Here is an 11,795-nt window from a genome sequence, read left to right on the forward strand (position 1 = left end):
GCTCGAAACTCCGATGGGAGCATGAACACCATGTTCACATCAGCCGATGGCTTGTCATCGGCTCTTGGCTGCCTGGGGTGCCACTCTTTTTTTAGAGGGCGCCTCTCCTCCCTTCGCGGTCGCCTGACTTGCTCCGCGAGATCCGGACGCGCCTTCCTCAGCACGTCGAGGTACTTTGCTTCCGCTTGTTCGAGATTGCGCAAGCGCTGCACTCTGCGCTTCTGTGATCGGCTGAGCCCGTCAGGACACCATCGAGGGCAATGTACTTGTCTTCCTCTTCTGACTCGAGATCATCCCTGGATGGCCGCCTCACACGGTCATTGTGACGTGTTCTGGGCCCCAAGCACTGGAACACCGATGTCTCACCTTGCTGGCATCCCCGAGGCCTGCACTCCAAGCAATCATCTATACTAGGCAATCAGCTCATGCCGGAATTCCAACAGTACCTGAAGAACGGGCAATGCCAGTGGTCACATATAGCTTGGCGCCTCCCCAGCGTCCTTCCTGTGCGGTGCTCGTACTCGTCTTCCTCCGATTCGTATCGGCGGCACAACTTGTACTGGTACTGGTACTTTTCCAAGAGCCGATTGGAAGCTGGAAGCTAGTTGCGGATGTGACGCACTTGCTCTTCGGTCACATACTATTGTTCCAGTTCACGTTCATCCTGCGGCCGCTTGCCAGAAGCGGCCTGTTTCCTCTGCTCGTCACGGCGGCGCACAGGCCCCGCCATGTTGATCTGGAATGAAAAATTCTGGCCCGAAGGAGTGAAGTCTGACAACTCTACCACGTTTACTTGTGGGAACGGTTGACTGTCCACTTTCATCGTGTGTTGGGCCAGAATTAATCGGCCCTGCTCGATAGCCGATTGGATCTGACGACGCAGCTCCTTGCATTCACCCGTGGCATGAGTGAACGAGTGATGCCATTTACAGTACAGCCTCCCCTGTAACTCTTGTGGGGTTGGCAACTTGTGATTCTCTGGGAGCTTCAACTGTTTTTCCTTGAGCAGCAGATCAAATATCTGCTCTGCTTTAGCCACGTCGAAGTCGACGCCCTTCACAAGCCCCTGCTGTTTGACCCATTTGCACGGGACGGGGTTTGCCCCCCGAGTCCATTCTACCACAGCCACTTCCTGTTCCTCGCCAGAATCATCAGAATCACCCGCTTGGGCCATGTTTACATGGCACTTGAATTTTTCTTGGTACAGATCAGGGTGGTAGTGCTTGTATGCTGTAAGCTTCTGCACCATGTGTGCCAGAGAGGTGAATTCCAACTGAAAAGCCAGATCCTTGATCGGCTTAGCGAGTCCCAGGACAGCCAAATCGACTGCCTCCTTCTCTGTGATACGCGATGAGTAGCAACAGTTCTTGACTTCTTTGAAGCGCTGCACATACTCTGAGACAGTTTCTCCACGCTTCTGCCTGACTTGGGCGAGGTCGGCAATCCCAGCTTCAGCAGCTTCTGAATGATACTGGGTGTGAAACTGATCTTCTAGCTGCCTCCAAGTCCGGATCGAATCTGGAGGTAGTGATGTATACCATCCGAAGGCTGAACCCGTGAGAGACTGGGAAAAGAAACGGACCCTCAGAGGATCCGACACTGAGATCATCCCAAGCTGTGTCAGGTATCGGCTCACATGTTCAATGGAGCTGGCTCCTTCTGATCCACTGAATTTGGTGAACTCCGGAAGCCGATACTTGGGTGGCAACGGGATCAAATCGTAGTCACTTGGATATGGCTTGGAATAGCCGATCGCCTTTCTTTTGGGCAGGATGCCGAACTGATCCCTCAGTATTGCACTGACCTGCTCCACACTAAGAACTCCTGGGGCCGAGGGCTCAGCACTCGGCCCGGTAGCATACTTTACCAGCCATGCCTGCTTCTCTACGTCTGTTCCAAAAACTGCTGTACCTACCAACTGCCCCGTGCGAGTTGGGCTGATGTTGTCAGGTATGTACGCGCACGTGTAGCCGTGTGGGATCTCCTTGGGTGGCTCCGTCAGGAACTGTCCTTCTCCGGGGTCAGCACCGATCTTGTGGACGACATAGATCGGCGAACTCCGCTGTCCAGCTGCCGCGAGCGAGTAGGACACTGGCGGCCTAGATTGCAGTGCAGCTTCCCCCCTGTGACTCCCCAGAGTTGGTCCTGATGGGGAGTACTGATTCTTGATCACCTCCTGGACAACGCGATGTGCCATGCGCTCGAGCTCGTTCACCAGGCTCTCCGAATGCCGATGAAGTGCGTGAGCCACCATATAGTTCATCTCCTGGCATAGGGCTCTAGTGCGCTCTTCCGATGGCACAGACAGATCAACATTGTCGAGCGCGCCTTCTGGTGAGAACCCCTTCCACCTGATGCCATGGTTGCGGGTCCTCTCGAAAGAGCCGATGAGATCGGCTTCGAACTGAGCTTTGGCTTCATCGTATTTTCGCTTATGTTCCAGAGTCAGCTCTTCATACGTGACAGGCTTGGTGACCGGCGGAACCGGTGCTTGGTCGTGAGCTCCTGTCATGTCTGCGGTGGGCGTCGTTGTTGATGAAGGTCCCACTGGGCGTGCCAGAATGTGTTGTCGGTCAAAACCCACCGGCGAGCAGCGACAGACAACACGAAGAGCAGGGAGGTTGCCGGGGCGCTGGCAGGCACTGCTCCCTCGTCGACGGCCCGCAATTCCAGCACACGCCGCGGCTTGTGAAGACGCAGGGTGTGCCACCTGACCTATACCCGATCAGGAAGGTGCAAACGTGCTTGCAATAGTTTGCCTGCATACACAAACACGTGGAAACATAAGTCCGAGCTGTGGTCGGCTCCCCGGGACGACTCTTGCATCGGCTTTAAAGAGCCGATCGAGTCCCGGTGTCAGATTGGATCTGTTCGCATCCAAATATTGATAAATAAAGCAAATAACTGTAAAGCTGCTTCAATTAAATCTAGCTAATCTAATCCACGATGGTAAAAGCTTCACCGCTAGATCGAAACATCCTACACGTGATTGGGCCTAATGAACGTAACAGATAACTAAATCATAACCAAGAACAGAGGCCTAAGAACTAGCAAGAGCCGATTCCCGGAATAATCCCTATCAAGGCTAAGACAGAGTATCTAATACGCCACCGGATCATCCAACCCGTTTGCAAGGCCTAACCTAGCAGATATTACGCCAACTCTTATGAATAAGAACAAACCGTAACAGATTGGATCTACTAGATATAAAAGAAGCAGGGTGTTGTCTCCGTGCAAGTAATTCTATGCGACAAGAACTAGCATGAGATTGAAACGTGATTGCACAGAGACAACATGATATTCGTAGATGATAAGTAATAAAGCACGATGAATCTACTAAAAGCCATGCTACGAACATCAGGATAACTAGCATTACTCGCCATCAAAAACGCTTCAGTACGAGTAATACCAAGGTAAAAGCAAGAACAACGTTGCCCTGATCGCAAGACGCGATCAGGGCAGCATGACGCTTACTTGGATGAAACCCTAGAATTAGGGGTGGCGATGCGCCGAGATTGTTGTTTGTTGTGAGACGTGATGATGCTCTTCTTTCATGAATAACATAGGGTACATATTTATAGTCCAGAGACTTGGGAAACAATCTAACATAATCTTGTCCCGATCGGACTCTATCTCTAATCTAAAGATACATGACCCATGTGGCCCAAATGCTCACGCAGGAGCCGATTTACAAGCCTTCTTAATCTTCTGCTTTAAGTCCAACTTGCTTTCGGCCCATAAATTAAGCCTGTTAATTTATGGCGATAACAGATCCTCAGTTCTGTGAGGTTGCAAAGCAAGATTGGTTTGACATTAGGTTTATATGTCAACCACCCAATTCTCCAGATTTTAACATTCTAGATTTGGGTTTCTTTCAAGCTATCCAAGCTATTCAATACAAGAAAGATGCTAAGACAATGCAACAACTAATTCCAGTAGTGCAAGAGGTAAATGATCATCCATTTGATTGTTTAAAAATTCTAAGACTATGATAGATCTAATTTTTTGACCACATGTTTTGTAGGCATTCTTGGAGTACAGTCCATGGAAAGCAAACAGGATATTTGTAACACTACAAACTGTTTTGAAGGAAGCAATGAAGATTAAAGGATGTAATAATATAAAGATTCCTCACATGCAGAAACAAAGATTAGAGAGGGAAGATAGGCTGCCATTGCAAATTCCTTGTGAAGCTTCATTGCTAGCCGAAGCACTTGCTAGTCTCCCTGCATGAAAGCATTAGAAAAAACAAGTTAGTTTATTCATAGTAGTCTCCCTGCCGAAGCACTTGCACTTTATTGTTTGAACCAATTAGTTTCTGCATGTAACGATGTTAGCTTGTGCACCTTACTGATCATGTATGCCGTCGTTCTTCATCTTTGCTTCTTCTTCCAATTTCTTCACAGCATAGTAGTGCTCGTCCAACTTGTTCATAACATCATCAGTAAGAAATATCGAGTCACCTCTCATTACAAATTTGTCCACGCCAGGAATGAAGATCTCACAATCAAACTTCTCCATATTATGCAACTTTACTGTCAAATCATAGTCTTCATGAAGAAGGCCACAGCGGGCACACCTACGAGCTTCGCGGCGAGCTTGGTAGCACTCCTCTCCAAAGACGCCGCCGGCATGGAAGGTGCCGCAGCGAGGACAGTGCACCACCACCACCTTGTCATCGTCTGGTGCCTCCTTGATGCCGACGGAATCCGCGACCTGGACGGAGTCCGCGACGAGCTCGACGGAGGCCGGCACCATCTCGACGGAGTCCGCGACGAGCTCGACGGAGGCCGGCACCAACTCGACGGAGTCCGCGACGAGCTCGACGGAGTCCGCGACGACCTCGACGTCCGCGGCGACCGGCAGGACCTCCTCGGCGACGAACGCCGTGATCGAGCCGCATCCGAGTCTACGAACGCCGACACCGAGCCGTGATCGAGCTTCCGGCTGGAATCCATGGCGACGCTTGGCCAAGTGAGGATGGAGCGAGGCCTGGCTGCGCGTGGAGACGGAGCGCGAGAGAGGCGCGCGATCAATGCGCGCGGGAGAGAAACGAGGAGGGCCGCGGCACGCGCGATATCAATGCGGGAGTGGAACCGACGGCATGCATGCGGAGCGCAACGGACGGACGCGGGCTGGCGGGTGCATTTGCGTCAAGTTGATTGAGCGGAGGGTCAGCACGTCAACAATTTCGAAAATAGGCCAACAGCCCAAAACGTCAGGAACAATTTCGAAATGGTATAAGATTAGAATCCCATTCCTCGATTATCTAAATAAAATTTTAAGACCATTTACCACCCCAACATGTGGGTTAGATAGCGTATATATTCGTTTTTAAAAAAAATATCTGTCAATCAGTCCAGTAGTGTTTTTCTCTCACATCAAATTAGCACCAGCCAATAGCTAGTATTTTTTCTCTCATAATAAATCAGTACTGGCTACCAGACACAACCAAGCAAACAGAGGGTTATTAGTGAGTTTTATCCTGTTCTGAGAGTTTCTATTTTTTTATGCATCTCACTTGGGTACAACGGTCGCATCTGCTTCTGCTCGTACCGGTTCTAAGAGAGTGTGGATGGACCTTTTTTTAATAAGAGCAAGAGTGGAGGGACTGTGTAGTTTTTTTTTCCTCCAGAAAAATTATGTGTGAGAGGAAGTGATGCTGATCTTTTTAGTGGCGAAGTGCTAAATAAAAAAGGTAAAATGTAAATATTGTTAACTTCGTAAATAAATGGCCTCTTCTGCCTTCCAGTTTCTGGCTCGTGACAAGACGTATATAAATGCCCAAAGAGAGCGAGGAAAACACTGGGAGGAGGGCAGGGAGGCCACAGGAGGGACACACAGCCAGAAGAGAGAGAGAGAGAGGGGTGACCAAAAGGTAGATATCCTTTTTTCTCTCTCTTCACCCTGCTTTCTTGGATACTCTGAGAAGAATGTATGATGTCTCCATGGTGAAGGCAAGAAGCCAAGAACGTGTGACGGCAGAGCAGCCTCAGGCATGGCTTTGGGCGCTGCCGGAGTGGCGGCGCTGCTCTTGGCCACCGTCTTCACGGGCATCACCGGCGACACCAACTCCGATGATGGTAAGCGATTCTTGTTCCCTTCTATGCTCTCATCTTCCTTGAACTGAAGCATATGTTTGGTTTAGCATACAAAGAACACTGCGTTTGGCCCCTTCGATTTTATTCTGACTTTTTTTTGAAGTAAATTGTTCTGACTTCTCTCTATGGTTCTTGGGCCATCAATGGATGGGGGCGAAACACTGTTAGTGACGCTTCTTCATCTTCAGTGTGCCTTCAGATTGCTAGTATACCAATGCAAAAGTCTGCATCCTACCATTTCGCTTGATTACAACTGGTTTCTTCGCTCCAATGGAGTAGCAGTGTTGTGCGTAGGAATTATGCAAACATTGCTTGTTCTATCTCATTTTGCTACTGTTTGTTCTCCTCCCCCCTTTTTTGGACTGGGGAAACCGCTGTAACTTCAGCTATCACAGTATCTGAAATCACGGTGTGCTCTTTAGCCATTCATTTTCTTCCAGGGGCCCATGGAGGTGCCAAATTGCTGACTGTTCAGTTCTTGATGTTCTTGTCCATTCCTTTCCTTTGACTTCTCCCCTTCAGAAGGCCAAAATTCTAAATGTTTAAGTTGAATTATGCCGTGAATGATTGGGAATTTGGCCTTGGACTGATAGAATGCCACAGGTTTGGCAGAGCGTTTCTCCACGAGTCATCGCCGTTCTGGTAGTGTTGTTTGTACTATCCGGATAACCGGGACGAAAAAGTAGTGCAAATGGTCCCTCTTTTTGGTTTGCTGTTCTTCCTTTTATGCCTGTATTATTTTATAAATTATACCGGGATGCGGTCGTTCTGGTTGGTTAAATCAACTCCTTTTTTTTGTATTGGATTGCTCAAAAGTTAGGTCCTTGGTACTGCAAGTAGGACTGCTCCTTTTGACTTCAGAGTCTGGGATGATGGAAAATATAAAACTAGAATAAACTTGTAGTAAATTCCTTTTTCTTTTCTTTTAAGAAGAAAAACACTAGTACTGTTGGCACTGTTGATAGCTGACAATTTGTTGACGAACTCAGTCATCATGATAGTTTCACTCAATTATTGTTATCACGCTATCTGAGTTGATGTTGTTGCCTACTCAGTGACTGCCCTCAACACGTTCTACACAACCTTGAACTCGCCGTCGCAGCTGACAAACTGGGTGCCCCAGAACGGCGACCCTTGTGGCCAGTCCTGGCTTGGGGTTACTTGCTCTGGTTCAAGAGTGATAACAATGTGAGGTGACACTGGGAAGACATGATTCTGACATAAACTTTCTATTCTTCTGACATGCTCATTTTCTTCAGAAAAGTACCCGACATGGGGCTAAATGGGACCCTGGGATACAACATGAATCTCCTCACTGAACTATCTGAGCTGTTAGTGGAATCATCTCCCGCATACTTTTAGTGTTTCGAAGCTAAGTGTCGGCCTTTTAGCACTGTCGCTTTTTATTTGTTATGTTGTTTCAGTGATGTGAGCAACAATAATCTCGGAGGAAGTGATATCCCTTATAATCTCCCAACAAATCTTGAGAGACTGTAAGTTGTGATTTGACTGGCTCTTGTCTTTGTTGATCTATCTGTTAGTCTGACAAAAACACCTGACGTGCAGAAATCTTGATAAAAACAACTTCATTGGGACCATACCTTACTCCATTTCCCAAATGTCTGCACTTCAGTATTTGTAAGTAGGTTATGTTTGTCATTTTCATAGTGTGTCTACCTTTATAGGACACTGATAAGATCTCAACATGTTATGCCACTATTTGGTTCAGAAATCTTGGTCATAATCAGCTGTCAGACATCAATGTTGTGTTCGACCTGCTCACCAACTTAACAACATTGTAAGTGCTCTTTAATTTATATCTATACAGAAGTTTGACTGGTGAGCTACCATGTGGAGATTTTGACAGATAATAGGCAAAATTATTGTAGGGACTTGTCATATAACTCGTTTTCTGGTACTCTTCCTGAAAGCTTCAGCAACATGACAAGTTTAAGCACCCTGTAAGGACATTCTCCTTATCCTTCATTAATCATTATAAAATATACTGGTAAGAAATCCAAATAAGTACTGAAATCCCAGAATTGCAATGACGAATTGCCGTGTCCTCAGTTATTTGCAGAACAACCAATTTACCGGCACGATAGACGTCCTCACTTATCTCCCTTTGACTGACCTGTAAGTACACTTGCAACACGCTGTATATCGCACCTGTCTTTTTACTAGTGATCCAGTCATCAATTTGACTTGCAGAAATGTTGCAAATAACCAATTCAGTGGGTCGATCCCTGAAAAACTAAAGAGCATAAACAATCTCCAGTAAGTATTTTCACTACCCTTACCAGTCTAATTACAGGATGGGTATCGTAATTGAGAATGGTTGTTGTAGGACACATGGCAACTTCTTTAGCAACAGTCCTGCACCAGCTGCAACGGAACCTCCATCAGACACTCCACCTTTGCGACCATCTCCTTCTGGAACTCCGAGTCGTAGTAAAAGTAACAGCAGTCCATCACAAGGAAGCGATACTGATAATGGTGGCAATGATGGCAAAAGCTCCAAAGTAGGCGGTGCTGTGGTTGCAGGAATTGTGATATCACTTGTGGTTGTAGGTGCATTGGTTGCCTTCTTTCTGATCAAGAGGAAAGCTATGAGGCGTCAACAAGGAGGTGATCTTGAAAAGAACGAGCATCTCAGCCCTCTTGCTTCTGGGAAAATTAAACGTAAGTCTATTGTGAGATCTTCTATTAAGAAAGTGTATATACGTCATCCTGGTATTGTTTTCATCTCCTAATAATTGTTGATGTTTAGAGCTTAGGCCCATCCGCTCTATCTCACTCTCACCAACTGGAAAAGAACTGAAGAATAATGTCTCGATGAACTTGAAACCGCCATAAAAAATCGAGCTGCACAAGTCCTTCGACGAAAATTATCCAACCAACAAGCCTGCCACGAAGAAAGTAAACCTCTCTTCCATAAGGGCAACTGCATACACAGTGGCAGACCTGCAGGTAGCAACGGAGAGCTTCAGTCCTGACAATCTGGTCGGTGAAGGCTCTTTTGGACGTGTTTACAGAGCACAGCTGTCTGATCAGAAGGTATGTTCAGTGCCTTTGTTCGAAAATTTTCTTTCCAGAGGTGAAAGAACACATTTTCGACCTTCATTATCACAGCATCTGTACTCTGTTCATTCTATCGAACCCAACAGCACTTATTCTTAATGCTTACTACTTTATAATTTTATAGTATCAGTTACTATGCTCTTAAGTAAACTGATTATCTTATGGTCATGTATGTAGCATATCCATATTCAAACTGGAAGTTCACTCTCTGTACACTATGCAAATCTGTAAGCAAGACCTAATGTGGTACAGAAACTCAGAAATCAGACCACTCTAACTATGACCATACCAAAAAAAAAATACACTATCAATACATATTTCATGGTGGATTTTATGAAACCAATTTGATGTTGTAGATGATGTTACTTTTTTCTACAAAATTTGTAAAAATCAGACAACTTTAATTTAGGAAAGTTACCAATAATTTGGAACGGAAGGAGTTTGATCTAGTCTATCTTTGATATTTTCCCTTTATTTTTGTTTTATATTGCATCATGCTGTAGTTAAATTTGCCTCACAACTTTGTTAAGCCATTGTAGCCTCAGTTTCTGGTTCCTACTTATTCCAGGTTCTGGCTGTGAAGAAAATAAATTTCTCAGCCATCCCAGACCACCCATCTGATTTCTTCATCAAGCTAGTTGCAAACGTTGCAAAGCTAAATCATCCAAACCTCTCAGAGCTAGATGGCTACTGCTCAGAGCATGGACAGTGCTTGCTGGCATATGAATTTTACAAGAATGGATGTCTTCATGACCTCCTCCACCTGTCAGATGGAAACAGCAGATCGTTGTCGTGGAATAACCGTGTCAAGATTGCGCTAGGATCAGCGAGGGCATTAGAGTAAGTCAGGCAGACTTGCCAAATGATTTTTTTTTGAACTAATATGTGCTGCTTTTCAGGTATCTACATGAAACTTGTTCGCCATCTATCATCCACAAGAATTTCAAATCATCTAATATACTGTTGGACGATGAGCTTAACCCTCATATTTCAGATTGTTGGTTTGCAGACCTAATTCCCAACCAGGAACTCCAGGTATCAGTCCGTTACTCTCTGTTCATGTGTAGTTTTACAGATGGGACATCTCAGAATGCATGAATACAACGATAAGATAAACGTACTCTGATCCTTATCGAGTACTTTACCGTTCAATTTAATGTTATTATTTGTTAGGAGTTACTTAGAATCAAGTATGGAAATAACCAAGTCTCAGTATTAAAATCAGTCGTCAGACCTTATTCTGGTATACTGCATCTTGTGCTGAGCTATCTTAAAAAAGAAGACGACAATTTTAAGTTTCATTTGTGAAGTTTTCTTTTACCAATCTAATCCATTCAAGTTAGTAATGCGCTTATGAACGGGCAAACTTTATCTAAAGATTCCCTTACAATTTGACAACTCCAGGAATCAGATGACAACTCGGGATACAGAGCTCCTGAGGCGACCATGTCTGGTCAGTACTCTGAAAAGAGCGATGTTTACAGCTTTGGAGTCGTCATGCTTGAGCTCCTGACTGGCCGGAAAGCATTTGACAGGTGAGCAAAGAGACCACTGCGCTGCGACTTATCCTGTTGAAAGATGAGACGGTGAGTTTGCACTGAATGATAACTGTTGCCTGAAACTACTTCAGATCTCAGCCAAGGTCCCAGCAATCATTAGTCCGGTGGGCTACTCCGCAGCTGCACGACATAGACTCGCTAGACCAGATGGTTGATCCAGCACTGGAGGGGCTGTACCCTGCGAAATCGCTCTCCCGGTTTGCAGACGCAATCGCTCTCTGTGTCCAGGTAAATCGTCTCAGCTCAGTTGCTATTTCCCTCTCCAAACTTTTGTACAGTGTTGCCGATTGATCAATCTCCAACTGCAACAGCCTGAGCCAGAATTCAGGCCACCGATGTCGGAGGTCGTCCCGTCGCTGGTCCGTCTTGTGCAGCGATCGAGCATGGGGGCGGGGCTTAGTAGCGAGAGGAATTCTTGCCGGTTCGATGAATGTGGCGATCACACGTTTTAGGTGAAAAATTGCTGTATATTTTCTACAGAATATGAGGAGAACCATAGAAAACTGCAGATGTTGCATCTAGCTTGGCGTCGGTGTGACGCTGGCTGAAAACTAGTGCCGGATGAAATATGACTTTTTACCTCTGTCAAATCACTCGGTTATTACTTGTTTCGTGTATATAGATAGAAGCAATATCAGACCTTTTCTCCGTGCTGCTACACCCTCTCATTGGTGAAAAAAAAAAGTTTTACGATTCGAAAAAAGAAGAAGAAAAGAACAGTTTTTATATTTTTGGGTTCATTCAGGCGAGCATGTGTGTCAGGAATTTCATTTTTAGACAGTCAACTTTCTCATTTCGGTTCTGATTGGTCTGCTAAATTGAATGGAAAGAAAACACTACGACAAGCAGACGAGGAGCGGTAATGGCGGCTTCGCCCCGCGCACGGTAGGGGTGCAAAGGTAATCATTAGGTGCCCCTCCAATCCTTTCTAGTTCAAAATTTTGTACTAATTCTTTAAAATCATATCTCAATTTGAAAAACTAGTATAAAATTTTAAACTAAGAAGGATTGGAGGTGCACCTAAGGATCACCTATTTGCACTGTACCGCACGGT

General features: G+C 45.8%; 1 pseudogene; it reads left to right on the forward strand.

Moving 5' to 3' along the window:
• Positions 1 to 5,951: 5,951 nt before the first annotated feature.
• On the forward strand, positions 5,952 to 11,401 carry LOC120691991 (annotated as a pseudogene).
• Positions 11,402 to 11,795: the final 394 nt, after the last annotated feature.

This window comes from Panicum virgatum, chromosome 9N (genome assembly GCF_016808335.1).
Source record: "Panicum virgatum strain AP13 chromosome 9N, P.virgatum_v5, whole genome shotgun sequence".
NCBI lineage: Eukaryota > Viridiplantae > Streptophyta > Magnoliopsida > Poales > Poaceae > Panicum > Panicum virgatum.